Consider the following 13,495-nt stretch of genomic DNA (forward strand, 5'->3'; position numbering starts at 1 on the left):
GTGAGGAGATTTAGTGTAACAGAAGAAAGTCATCCAAGATGCCTGAGGAAAGAAACCTTCAATTGAGGTGGCTTTAGTGATGCCCTTTATATTAAGTGCTCTGTATACTGGGTAACATCCGTGGGCCCAAGAGAAGTCTCAGATGCGGCCCAGAAAGAAGAACAAGAGAGAAAGAGAGAAGAGAGAAGCTGAGAGAAGGGGAGGGGAAGGGAAGGGGGGATGGGGAAGGGAGCTGAGGAGGGAGAAGGGGGGGAGGGGAGGGGGTGGGGACGGGAGGAGAGGAGAATCCAGGCTGCAGTGATGGAGTGGAATATGACACCACTCAGTGAGGTACAAGGCCACAGCTTCCCCAGCTTTGGGAAGCTTCCCTAAGGAGGGAGTAACCTCCAGGACCCCCCTCCCCGATCCCCACCGGGCCTCAGGTGCCCTCCCCAGCCAGCACGTGAGTTCTCTCCAGTGGCGCGACCTGTTCTGCTTATGATCTGTCTGCTACTAGCCAGCCGGCTGGAAAATGTTGCCAAGAAAACCGCAGAGACCAATGTTCGGAGGAGAAAACCAGAAAGAGGGGCCTGCCTGGCCCCTTTGATCCTTTATGGCCGATTCCGTGGACATTGCTGCTCCTCACGCCGGCAGCCCTCTCTTGAGTACCTCAATTGCAGTCTCCAGACCCTCCACCCCGCCGGGCATTCCTGGGTCGGTGTCCCAGTCGGTCACAGTCATCGGATCCTCCTGCAGAGCAGTAGAAAGTCCGGGAAGGGCCCGTGCCCGTGGCTCCAGGAAAGGAGCGGCCAGGTACCTGCCAGGTGAGACCAGGCACTTCCAGGTGCGGCCAGAAGCCGCCTCATCTCTCGGTGGGCGAGTGTATTTATTCCAAACCCAGACTGAGAGGTGACAGCTTCGAGTCTGCTCGGGAAGGAAACACCTCGCAGGCCAAGCACAAAGGGGCTTACTCGTTTCTTTTCTGCAGCGGCAGCTTTCCCCCTCCCTCCTGTTTCTCCGCTTTCCCTCCCTTCCCTCCACCATTCCTCGCCCACTCCTGCCCTTCCCGGGTGGGACACGTGAGCTGCTTTGCTGCCCGGATGGAGGCTCTAGGGCTCCGCAGCTCCCAAGGCGCTTCTGGATGAGTCTGCGGCGCGTGAAGCGACAGCCCTGCGCCAGCCTCGTGGCCCACACCTGCGGCTTGATGTGTCTCTTAAAGGGCCCTTCCCTCTTTCCCGCTGCAGCTGACCTCTCTTCAGCCTCCTCGCTCGCCTTAGTTTCACCTACTCCAAGTTCTTGCCCTCTCAGTGTTTGTCCCCTACAACCCCTTTCCTTCCTGTATTGACTTTCACCATTACCTTCTCTTCCGGTTCTCTCATTTACATGTCTGTTTTTATCTTCACTGTTTAGCCGGGGTCTCACCCCTTACCCCTGTCCCCATTAACCCAGCCTTCTCCCTCCTTTTCTTCTTCTCAATGTTTTTGAACCCCTTTTCCTCAGTTAGTCATGAGTAACACTTGACAGCAGTAGAACCTGGCTTACTTGCAAACTAGAAAGAGGTCCTAGAAATAACTAAATTTAGGACACACTTCACGGACATATTAAACAGAGCACAGATAATGTACTTAAACCTTTCTTGATGACTCAGGTGGGCAGTGTTCAGGATGAGCTGTGGTGGGAGGAACTTCATGGATTGACTACACTTTGAGGTCAGCATGGTTGGGTTATCAAATTGCAGAATCAGCAGCTTTATCCTTTTGATTCACCAGGAGCCATCACATATTGTAGAGTCACACTATAACATTCGCAAGAGAACAAAGACAAAACTAGATCATCAGTGTATTGATTTATTAGGGGGGATAAACTGTTAGTGGTAGAGATGGGCTAGATGCTCACCAATCCTGTTTCTTCTGCTTGGGCACATAGGGAGACTATATTCCACAGCCTCACTTGCAGTTACGTGAAACAATATGATTGAGTTCTACCCAGGTGAATGTGGGCAGAAGTGATATATGCCACTTGTAGATATAGCCAAAAAATGTCTCAGGTGCTGGAAGTGAAGGACTTTGCAATGGAGGAGAAACACAGTAGAAGGATCCTGGATACATAAGTCACCACATGGAAGACAGCCACCAGGAGAGATGCCTGACTCACATTGGACTATCATGTGGACAAGAAATAAAGTGTTATTGTGTTGAGACACTGTGCTTTAGAGATTGTTTATAAGTTAGCATTAGTATATCTTTACAGGGGAAAAATAACTTGTTTCCACTGTTCCAAATACCCATTTCCCATACCAAGGTATATAAAAAACCTTGTTGTCAGAGGCTTGCTTGGTAAGCATGAAATAGAACAAAGCCCTGAGAGTTAGCTTATTTAACTGCAATTCAACTTAAGCAAGACTTTTTGCTTTAGCTTAGAATACTGGAAAAAAGTTGATATTGCAAGTAAGGTGGGAAGGGCATTTAAATGGTCATTTTGAAACATAGGGTACCATCTAACTACCTGTTCATCTTTTGATTTAGGAGGAAAGAGGAGCATGAGAACTCAGAAGAAATTGTACCTACTCAGAAGTGTGGAGTGAGGATAGAAGTTCCCAGATTCAAAGGCATCATGAAGTGTCATGACAAGATAGAAAAGACTTTGGGCTGGCCAAGAAGGAACTGGATAAAATTATGAGTGAGGTAGGTGTTAGTTAAGTTCCAGGCACACATATGGTTTGCCATCTTGTCAACATCTCCATGTGGTTGCCTAATCAGTGTTAACAGAAAAACTTTTGACAAATTAAATTTAACAGAGTTTATTTGAGCAAAGAATGATTCATGAGTTGGGCAGCACTCAGAACTAGAAGAGGTTTGGAGACTGCCCTGCAAAGTGGGCAGTGAGTACTTATAGACAGAAAATGGAAGTGGAGTACAGAAATAGCTTGATTGGTTACAGCTAGGTGTTTGCATTATTTGGACATGGTCTGATCAGTTGGCTAACTCGGCTGGCTGAGTTAGCTTGCAGTTTGCTACATAGTGAGTCAAAGTAGAGAAACAGCCTCAGGCAAATGGCCTCCTGCTTATTTAATTTAATACAGGCCTTCCAAATCTAGCAAATCCAAAACTTCCTCTCAAAGCCCCTCCCATCTCAATAAACATTTATTCTATTTTTCCAATTTCTTGGACCAGAAACCATAAAGCTTGTCTTAAGTCATCTCTTTCTCTCATGCTCCACATTAAGTCCATTAGCAAATTCTGTATGCCCTACATCAAAATATGTCCAGAAATCAGCTACCTCTACCATCAGGCTGTGCCACCTTGTTCCAAGCTACAAACTTCTCTTCCCTATGGAGGTACAAAGGTCTCCTAATTGCCCTCCCTGCTTCCAGCCTTGCTCCCCTACTATCTATTTGCAGTCACAACATTTTTATTTTAAGATGGAAATCAGATTACATTAGTCAAACTCTCCAAATGACTGCCATCTTACCAAAAATGAAATCCCAAGTTCTGATAGTGGTTTCCATGATCTGTGCCCCTGCTTCATGAGAAGAGGAACTTAGTCTGTTTTGTTCTGTTTTGTTTAATGCTGTGTTCCCAGCAAGAATGCTGCCTGGCACACATTAGGATTGACTAAATATTTATTGAATGATGGACATAGAGGTAGAGACTAGGAAGAAAAAAAAAGGAAAGAATAATATTTGAGGCCATAGTCACAAACATATACAGCATGGATTTAATGACCTTTGGTGGTGATAGCTCAAATGCTACAACATGAGAATGTCGCCATTGTATAAGGAAGATCTTGGAACACACTCAGTTTCCTATTTTTTATGAAAAATGTGAGGCTTTCCCCAATGAAAATGAGGAAGACAGTTAATTCCACAAGCATCTTGGCTTCTTGACTTTTTATTTAAAGTATTTTTTTATTTAAAGTATTTTTTTATTTTTATTTTTTGGAGACAGAGTCTTACTCTGTGGCCCAGGTTAGAGTGCAGTGGCATGATCTCAGCTCACTGCAACCTCTGCCTCCCGGGTTCAAGCAATTCTCGTGTCTCAGCCTCCCGAGTAGCTTGGACTACAGGCACACACCACCACGCCTGGCTTATTTTTTGTATTTTTAGTAGAGATGGGGTTTCACCATGTTGGCCAGGCTGGTCTCAAACTCCTGACCTCAGGTGATCCACCAGCCTCAGCCTCCTAAAGTGCTGGGATTATAGGCATGAGTCACCACGCCTGGCCTTCCTCATTTATAACATCATTCATAAATTCTTTTAATTTAGAAAGTTCTACTAAAAAGTAGAAGACATGTACCACTATGTAGCTTAATGTGCACATGTCAAGGGCATTGTATATTCAGATACTGTATTTCCTTTGATAGATGCAACCTTGCAGGTGGATGTTAATGAATAAGCATAACCAAAAATATGGAACATCGCTCTAAATCTGTTCTATTGGATATGAGGAGTCCCAGCTCATTTCCTCATTGTCTCTTGTTTTCCTTGGCACACCATCCCTGTGGGTAGTGATTCGGGTCTCACCTCTGCTTTATGTCATCCTTCAGGTTCTAGCTTAAATGTCTCTTCTCAGAGAAACCATCCCTGACCACTATCTAAAGTAGGCAGCCTCTACCTGGTAATTCTCCTTCATAGAGTCCTCTTGTTTTCCTTTGCAGCACTTATCAATGATCTGTAATCACATATTGGTTTATTGCCATTTATTCAATGTTACCTATCTTCCCAGAGTGTAAGCCCCTTGAGGTCATGTCTATTTTGTTACAATGGGATGCCTAGTGCTTGACTTCAGTAGACACTCCATAGTAGACACTGCATAGGTATTCGGTGGATACGAGAGTGAAACAGTGAATGAAGGAAGGTGGACCTGGGCCAAGGAGCTGGGCGGCCAAGGTCAAGTTTATGCCATCAGCCCCACTCAGGACAAATGTCCCGACTCCTGCTCGGAGCCCTCTTCCCAGTACTCTGTGCTTCCCACAGCTGTTGATCATCTCACTGACAAGCAGGCTCAGCCAAGAAAGTGGAAAGAGGAAAAGAAAAATGAGGCACAGGAGGGTAGAATGGAAAATCTCAGCTCTTTTAGCAGCCACTCTTCCTTATTTCTTGCTAGAGTATTGGCACCTTTAAAAGCCTTGGCTGTCCTCCCCAACCTCCCCACTCAATCACAAACCGCAGCACCTAGAAAAAAATAAAGGCAAAAATCAACGTGCTAAATCTCAGTTGGGCTCAGTAGCAACTCCCTGCAGCTTCCCTCTGCAAGCCATGGAACTGAGCTCTCCAGCCCTCTCCCTAAACTTGACTCCAGGGTTGGGGAACTTGCATGCTAAAAATATGCCCTCTCCCCTTCGGCAACCCATTCCCAACCTGGTGAAGACCAAGGAGGAAGCTTCTGAGATTCTCCTCCTTGCCTTCCATTTGCAGCTCAGATTCTCTGTCCGATGACTTCATCTACCCTCTCCTGCTGTCCACTCTCTGCTCCCTTTCTTCTCAGCCCTCACTTGGTCTCTGCCCTACTTACCCAGCCAGTGGCCTCTAAAGTTTTCCATTCAGAATTTCCCTCTTTACCTTCTCTTTTAGATATGTAGAAAGGGAAAGGGGAAAGGGGATTGTTATCTGGGTACGGAGGGTTGAGTTGGGAAGAGAATCATATTTTGATTATTAAAATATTAAAATGATACAGTTTCATTTCCACGCCCCCCCCCCACCTTTTTTTTTTTTTTTTTTTGAGACAGAGTCTCACTCTGTTGCCCAGGCTGGAGTGCAGTAGCATGATCTTGGCTCACTGCAACCTCCGCCTCCCTAGTTCAAACAATTCTCATGCCTCAGCCTCCTGAGTAGTTGGGATTACAGGTGTGCACCACCACGCCCAGCTAATTTTTTGTATTTTTAGTAGAGGGGGGTTTTGCAATCTTGCCCAGGCTGGTCTTGAACTCCTGGCCTCAAGCACTCCACCTGCCTTGACCTCTCAAAGTGCTGCGATTACAGGCATGAGCCACCGCACCTGGCCCATTTCTCCCTTAACCCATGTTCTTTTCAGCTTTTCCCCTCTAAGTCTGAACCAAGGAGTCTACTGCCCCAGGTAAGGAGAAGGTGAGAGCCATGGATAACTAAGAGGCAACCAAGCACCTTTTGGTGTCAAATCTCACTTATTTGACCACTTAATCAGGAGCTTTCTCTTGAAAGCTAGGCTTTGTGGAAAAAGAGCAGGGATTTCTAAATTCTAGAACTCTTCCTTTAATGCATCGAGAGCCCTGCCTGGCTGGCTAGATGGATAAATTTTAGGAAAGGACGGTCCATGTCAGAGAGAAGACTCATCTCATTGGGTGCTAGAAAGAAGCATATGAGGGATACGAAGAGACAGAGCAGGGACAAGAGATCACATAGGTTCTCATTCCTAGGGACAGACACTCAGGCACATGTGCGTGTGTGTGTATGCACATGCACGCTCATGTGCGAGCGTGCATGCATGTCCATAGGTGAAGAGCAGGGGAGAGAAGTGGGGAACCTGCAAATGTTAAAGTGAAAGGTGGGCTCGTGTCACACGTACCTGGGCATACCTTAGAGGAAGCTCCCAGCTCCCAACTAAAGTCCCACTTCTTCAGGGTAACAAGAAGCAGTCATAAGGCATCCGCTGAGGAAGTGGCTGGATGAGGGAGCCTGGGGCAGCACTCCCAGCTCTCCACTGCTGGCTCAGGAAGAGCAGAGGACTCAGATGATCTTACCAGGCCCAGAGAAGATGCTGAGAGGGCTGGGGGCCCACAGAGGTTCGTGGTCAGGAAAAAGGGACTGTTAAGGACAGAGACTTTGAGACCAGGACCAATGGCTGGGCCCTGCCACACTTCTCAGTCCTTTTTGCAGATGATCCTTTATTCCTTTATATCCTTTATTCTTCTTTGTATATGAACCCTGGACTTCCTAACTCCCTCTCTTAGTGATATAATCCAATGTCACAGCTTTAAACACGTGCATGTCTCTAGGCCTAGATCTTCCTTGAACACTAGATTGTTAAAGGCAGTTCCTTCCCCACCATTTCCACTTACAAAATAAAAGTATCGGCTGGGCATGGTGGCTCATGCCTGTAATCCAAGCACTTTGGGAAGCCAAGGCAGGTGGCTCACCTGAGGTCAGGAGTTCAAGACCAGCCTGACCAACATGGTGAAACCCCATCTCTACTAAAAATGTAAAAATTAGCCAGGCGTGGTTGTGTGCACCTCTAGTCTCAGCTACTCAGGAGGCTGAGGCAGGAGAATTGCTTGAACCTGGGAAGCAGAGGTTGCAGTGAGCCGAGATCATGCCACTGCACTCCAGCCTGGGTGACAGAGTGAGACTCCATCTCAAAAATAAATAAAATAAATAAATAAATAAATAAACACGTAAATAAAAGTATCCAAAACTGAGCTGGGTGTGGTGGCCCACGCCTGCAATTCCAGCACTTTGGGAGGCTGAGGCTGATGGATTCCCTGAGGTCAGGAGTTTGAGACCGGCCTGGCTAAAATGGTGAAAACCCATCTCTATTAAAAATACAAAAATTAGTTGGGCATGCTGGCACATGCCTGTAGTCCCAGCTACTCGGGAGGCTGAGGCAGGAGAATTGCTTGAACCTGGGAGGTTCAGGTTGCAGTGAGCCAAGATGGCGCCACTGCACTCCAACCTGGGCGACAAAGCAAGACTCCGTCTCACAAAAAAAAAAAAAAAAAAAAAAAAAATCCAAAACTGAACTCCTTGACCTCTTCCCTCCCTAGAAAACTGCTCCCTCTCAGTCTTTCCCTTTTTTTTTTATGGAAACATCAGTCTTCTAGTTGCTCAATGAAATCTCATGAAGCATGTGTGATCCCTTTTTCTCCCCTGCCATTAGTAAACCTTGCCTACTCCACCCCCGGTGCTGCTACCCTGGCCTGTGCCCTTGTCATCTACCTGAGAATTTTGCAGTTGCCTCCTAACTCACCTTTCTTCTCCCACTCTTGCTCTCTACAGTCTATTCTCCACACAGCAGCTATAGTGAGACCCCTAAAATTTACTTGGTGCAGAATCCTCCAATGTCTTCTCATCTCATTTAGAGTAAAAGCAAAACTCCTTCCCATGGTCCGCCAGGCCCACCACAGTCTGTCTGCCCACTGCCTCTCCTGTTCACCTGCTCCAGTCCAGCCAGCTGGCCCTCCTTGCTCTTCCTCTAACATCACACATGCTCTTGCCTGAGGACTTTTGTACTTGATAGTCTCCATGCCTGGAAGGCCCTTCCCCATATTCAGACCTTCACTTTCTTTGGGACTTAGCTTCAGATGGCTTCATATTAATGGGGACTTCCCTGACCACACTACCTAGAAAACGGTGGTCTCACCCGGCATGCCCTATTTCCCTCAGCCTGCCTCTCCACGCCTTATATTGCTCATCTCCCCGACATATGGCAAATTATTAGTCTATTTATTATCCATTGCACATCCAGAAGAACATAAGATCCATGAAGCCAGAGGGTGAGGACTTTGTTTTGTTCACTGCTGTATATTCGGCACCCAGAATGCACCTGGTACATAGTAGGGGTTCAATCCATATTGTGAGTGAGATGATTGAACAAAGGTTCCGGGTCCCCCATCTCTGCCACCACCAACTCCTGAAGACTCTCTACCTTCCCAAGCACCATCCTGGAAATGAACCAGCTGTGGAGGAAATCTGAACAACTGAACTTGAAACCAGAAAGAGTCTGAGTGATCTAGAAGCAAGACTATCTGTGGCCAAATAAGCTATGAAACCATACACTGAGCAAGTATTACTTTTCTTTCTCTTAGTAGTTACCCAGTGGGATGGGAGCTGCTGATGAAGAACAGATCAGTTATGAGAAATTAAAAAGCTACATTTTCTTGGCACATCTGAGTGAACGGCGGCAACAAACATTTCTGCACATGTGAATCTGCGTGGCTCCTTGCATGAGTCCAAGGAGCACATGTGATCGCCTGCCTTTGTGTGCAGTGTGACAGAGGATGCATGAGACCAAATTTCTGCCTTCAAAATGCTAGGTAGCTGGGGTGCTATGATACATATTGTAGAGTTGGAGACATCCTCGTGAAAGCAAGTGGCCAGATTCGATTATACAACCACATAACCACAAAATGTTTTAACAAAATTGTCCTGGTGTGAAAATATTAGGAAGAATGCATGTTCCTCCAAACTGGGTTGTAGGAGGGACAGCTGAGTGGACATGGCAGTGTCAGGTCTCTATTACCTGACTGAGTGGACCAGGCTTGGAGCTGGGTGTCAGAACAGTCATGTCTAGACAGCCCCCTAACAAACAAAAGGAGACGTGACTTCTCAGAACTCACTTGTTTCCATCCCTCGGGAACCATTTCTCAGAACAACTGCTCCAAGAAAGACTTGAGAAACCATCCTATTGATTGAAAAGGATCAAGAAACCACTGTTTTCTGTACTCAGAGGGAAAGAAGGGTCCATCTGAAGTCTCTCTGGCAAGGAATCCATGTCCTGATTTGCATATAGAGAGTGTGTAGGGATCTCAGCCAACAAGAGCTTTATTTCTGCTACCTAGCATTTGTGAGAGGGATGTCTAGATGTGACTGATCTGACACGCTGTCACTGTTACCTGTCTTCTTCTACAGTGAAGGCACTGCTCTTCAACCAACAAATGTGGATTGCACACCAAGCCCGTCCCTGTTCTCCATGGCAGGACAATGCCTTCATTCAAGGAGTCACTGTTTTAAATATGAGCTACCCTTAACCCTTTCACATGGGTGTGTGAACTGCACAGGCCAAACCTCTCTCACAAATCCCTGCTAAGGGCAGCAGTACTAGGTGATTCCTGTAGTACTGATCTATGACTGACTCACAGACTACCCCAAACCTAGCCATTTAAAACAGAAAGTGTCAATTACCTCAAGGTTCCTATGAGTTAGGAATCTGAGTTGGTTTAGCTGGTGCTTCTGGCTCAAGGTCTCTGGCCAGGGCTGCAGTCTTATCTGAAAGCTCAAAGGTAGAAGAGCTGCTTCACAGCCCACTCATGTGGCTGTTAGCAGGCCTCCAAAGATCTGCTTCCAAACTCATTCATGTGGGCTGCCTCCATGACATGACAGCTGGAATCCCCAGAAAGAGAAATCAGAAAGAGAGCAAGAGGCCGGGCGTGGTGGCTCATGCCTGTAATCCTGCACTTTGGGAGGCCAAGGCAGGCAGATCACTTGAGGCCAGGAGTTTGAGACCAGCCTGGCCAACATGGCAAAACCCTATCTCTACTAAAAATACAAAAAAAAAAAAAAAAAAAAAAAAAATCAGCTGGGTGTGGTGGTATAGGCCTGTAGTCCCAATTACTTGGGAGGCTGAGGCACAAGAATCACTTGAACCCAGGAGGTGGAGGTTGCAGTGAGCTGAGATCATGCCACTGCACTCCATTCAGGCTGGGTGAGAGAGTGAGACTCCATCTGAAAAAAAAAAAAAGAGAGAGAAAGAGAGAGCAAGAGAAAGCAATCAAGATGTAAGCCAGAGTCATTTTATAACCTTATCTTGGAAGTGACATACTGTCACTGAAGCAAGTCAAAAAGTCCAGTCCACATTCAAGGGAAGGGATTATATAAGGGTGTGAATACTAGGAGGTGGGGCCCACTGGGGCCATCGTAGAGGCTGCCTACCACATTTCCTTAATCCCAAATTTCCTTCCTGCTACCACATGGATGCTGCTTCCTGAGCCACAGCTGCTTCGACTAGGAGCAGGCTCCTGACTCAGGCACATCCAACCCGCAAGCTGGCCAGATGTGTCTTGGTATGAGAGTTAAGCCCAACAGAGGTGAAGATAATAAAGTCCAACCAATTACTTTCTCTCTCTATGTTCAATTTGATCTGAAGGTACAGCAGGTGGGAACAGTGTCACTGAACCCTATCAACAGCAGAGCACGAGAACATGAATTCCTGCTGCTGGGGAGGCAATGAAATGATATGGGCCTTCAGATGTCTATGAATCCTGACCCACCGTGGGTGCCAGTTTTCAAGAGGGTAAGCTGTGCTACCTTTTCACCCTTTGAAACCTGCTTGTTCTGCCCTTCACAAGTTCCCAGAAGTTATTACTGCCGGGCTGAGAGATTCCTGTTTTACTTATTTTCCCATAAAGAAACCATCTCTTAGCACTCATGCCCTAAGGAGGAGTATGCCCCGCCATCAGAGGAGTCTAAGACCATGTGGTGACATCAGGTGGTATACCACAAACATGGTCAGGTCAATAAATGCATGGGTGCTCACAGCAAGAAAAGATCTATCAATCAACAGGTATTTTTAAAAATAGCCACCATTTATTGAAGGCACTCATCTCAGTGCTTTACCTGAGTTATTTTATTTAATGTTCCCAATAACCCTATGACCTCTGTCTTATTATCTCTGTTTTACCAATAAAAACAGAGCCTTGGCCAAGTTCAAATAGCTGATAAGAAGCAGAGTCAAGATAAGGGTCTAAGTTTTTCTTATTCTAGAGCCCATACATTAAGCCACCTTTCCAGAAACTTCCATTTCCAGGTGTGTCTCCTTCCATTTCAGGTGTGACCTTAGATATGTGTGTAGTAAATAATTTAATGTCGCCTAAAGAGAGGACTGGACTTTGTGCTTCACTCTTGAGAGGCAATCTCTAAGCTCTTGGAATGTCCCACCTGATAAAAGTTTTCCTGGGGGCTTTGGGCCACACCAGAAGGTCCAACATTGTGATGTATGGTGGGGTCTTTGAGTCATGTGGTATCAGCTTAACTTCTAAAGGGGCTGGGGACTTAGGCCAGCCACATGGGCAGTGACCATGTCTATGTGATGGAACCCAACACGGACTCTGGACACCAAGGCTTGGGGAACTTCCCTGGTTGGCAGTGCTCCATGTGTATTGTCACACACCATTACTGAGAAAGTAATGCTGGGTATATCTCTCTGGGAGAACACAACTGAAAGCTCTGTGTGTTTGGAACTTTCCTGGATTCTACCCCATGCATTTATTTCCTTAGCTGTTTTTATTCTGTTTTCTTTCACTGTAATAAACCATAACTCTGAGTAGAACAGCTTTCAGGGAAGCTGTGAGTCCTTCTAGCAACGATCAAATCTGAAAGTAGTTTGGGAAACCCCTGGACTTGCAATTAGTGTCAGAGTCAGGGCAATTTTGTGATCTATTCCCTCACTTTGTAATGTGTCTCTTAGGCTCTCAGCCTGAGTTTCCTCATCCATGACACTGGACAAAATGAAAATAATTGCTTTACTTATGTGGAGCCAGAGACAGTGTGGGTAACAAGCTCTGGAGTGGCGCAGTGCACATCCTGAGAAACCGTATGCGGCAGCCCTGGTTATCTTATAAGTTGTAAGGACTGAATCTTTTTGACATTTACTGAGCATCTGCTCTGGAGATCCATAGATAAGTAAGACATGACACTCATCCTCAAGGGCTTATCTTATAGGGATAAGACTAATAGGAAAGAAACATTTGATAAGAAACAGTGCCACAACCATGTTATTTAAAAAAAATCTTATTGGAGCATTACAAAGATACAAAACGTAGGCACGTTTGCTTGTACGGCTCAACGAATGCTCAGGAAGTGAACACATCCATGTAACCATCCATGTCAAGAAGCAGAACATGACCCAGAAGCATCCCAAAGCCCTCGTTCTCTTCCTAATCACCTTTCTTCTTCCTCCCCACATGAAGCCGCTACCTTGACTTCCAGCAGCGGGTTTGCATGTTTTTTAACTTTATATAAGCGGAGTACTACCATATGTATTCTTTTTGTGTCTGGCTTCTTGCTTAACATTATGTTTGTGAGATCCATTCAAGCTGGAGCTTGAAGCTGTGACTCATTTATTTCACTGCTGTAAAGAATTATGTTTTATGAACATACCACAATATACAATATATAAAAATCTACTCTACTCCTGATGTACATTTGGGCTTTTTCTACCTTTTGGCCAACAAAGATTATACTGCACTAAGCAACCTCAGAGGTGTCTTTGGAAGCACATGTGTGTGCATATCTGTTGGCTACCATGGGAGGCAAAGTAATGATCCCTCAAAGATGCCTGTCCCCTAATCCCTAGAACCTGTGAATATGCTACATTTCTTGGCAGAGGGAATGAAGGTAGAAGATGGAAGTAAATTTGTTAATAGCTGACCTTAAAGTAGGAAGATTATTCTGGATTATCCAGGCAGGCCCAGGGTAGCACAAGGATCCTTAAATGTGGAAGAGGGAGACAGAAGAGGAGGTCACAGTGGCGTAATGTGAGAACTCCCCTTTGCTAGCTTTGGGACCATCAGACAAGGACTGTGTCTGGGCCTCTAGGAGCTGAAATGATTAAGGAAATGGATTCTTTCATAGAGTTTCCAGATGGAACACACCTTAGCTGACACCTTGATTTTAAGTCAGGAGATCCATTTCCCACTTCTGAGCTGCAGAACTGTAGGATAATAAACTGGTATTCTTTTAAGTCACTAAGTTTGTGGTCATCTGTTATGGCAGTGATCGAAAATTAATACAACTGTATTCTTATAGGTAGAATAACTGAGTATGTAC

The 13,495-nt window shown here is 45.8% G+C and overlaps 1 protein-coding gene across 3 annotated transcripts in view; it reads left to right on the forward strand.

The window, feature by feature from the left end:
- The first annotated feature begins 721 nt into the window (after positions 1 to 721).
- The window catches only part of AGK (acylglycerol kinase), a 142,291-nt gene continuing 129,517 nt past the window's right edge, over positions 722 to 13,495 (forward strand). For all 3 annotated transcript variants that reach the window (XM_004046327.4, XM_055346430.2, XM_019031215.3), the window contains exons 1-3: positions 722 to 803; positions 2,505 to 2,663; positions 10,815 to 10,961. The gene's annotated coding sequence lies outside the window, so the exon portion shown is untranslated. The remainder of the gene's footprint in view (positions 804 to 2,504; positions 2,664 to 10,814; positions 10,962 to 13,495) is intronic.

Source organism: Gorilla gorilla, chromosome 6, assembly GCF_029281585.2.
Source record: "Gorilla gorilla gorilla isolate KB3781 chromosome 6, NHGRI_mGorGor1-v2.1_pri, whole genome shotgun sequence".
Taxonomy (NCBI): Eukaryota; Metazoa; Chordata; class Mammalia; order Primates; family Hominidae; genus Gorilla; species Gorilla gorilla.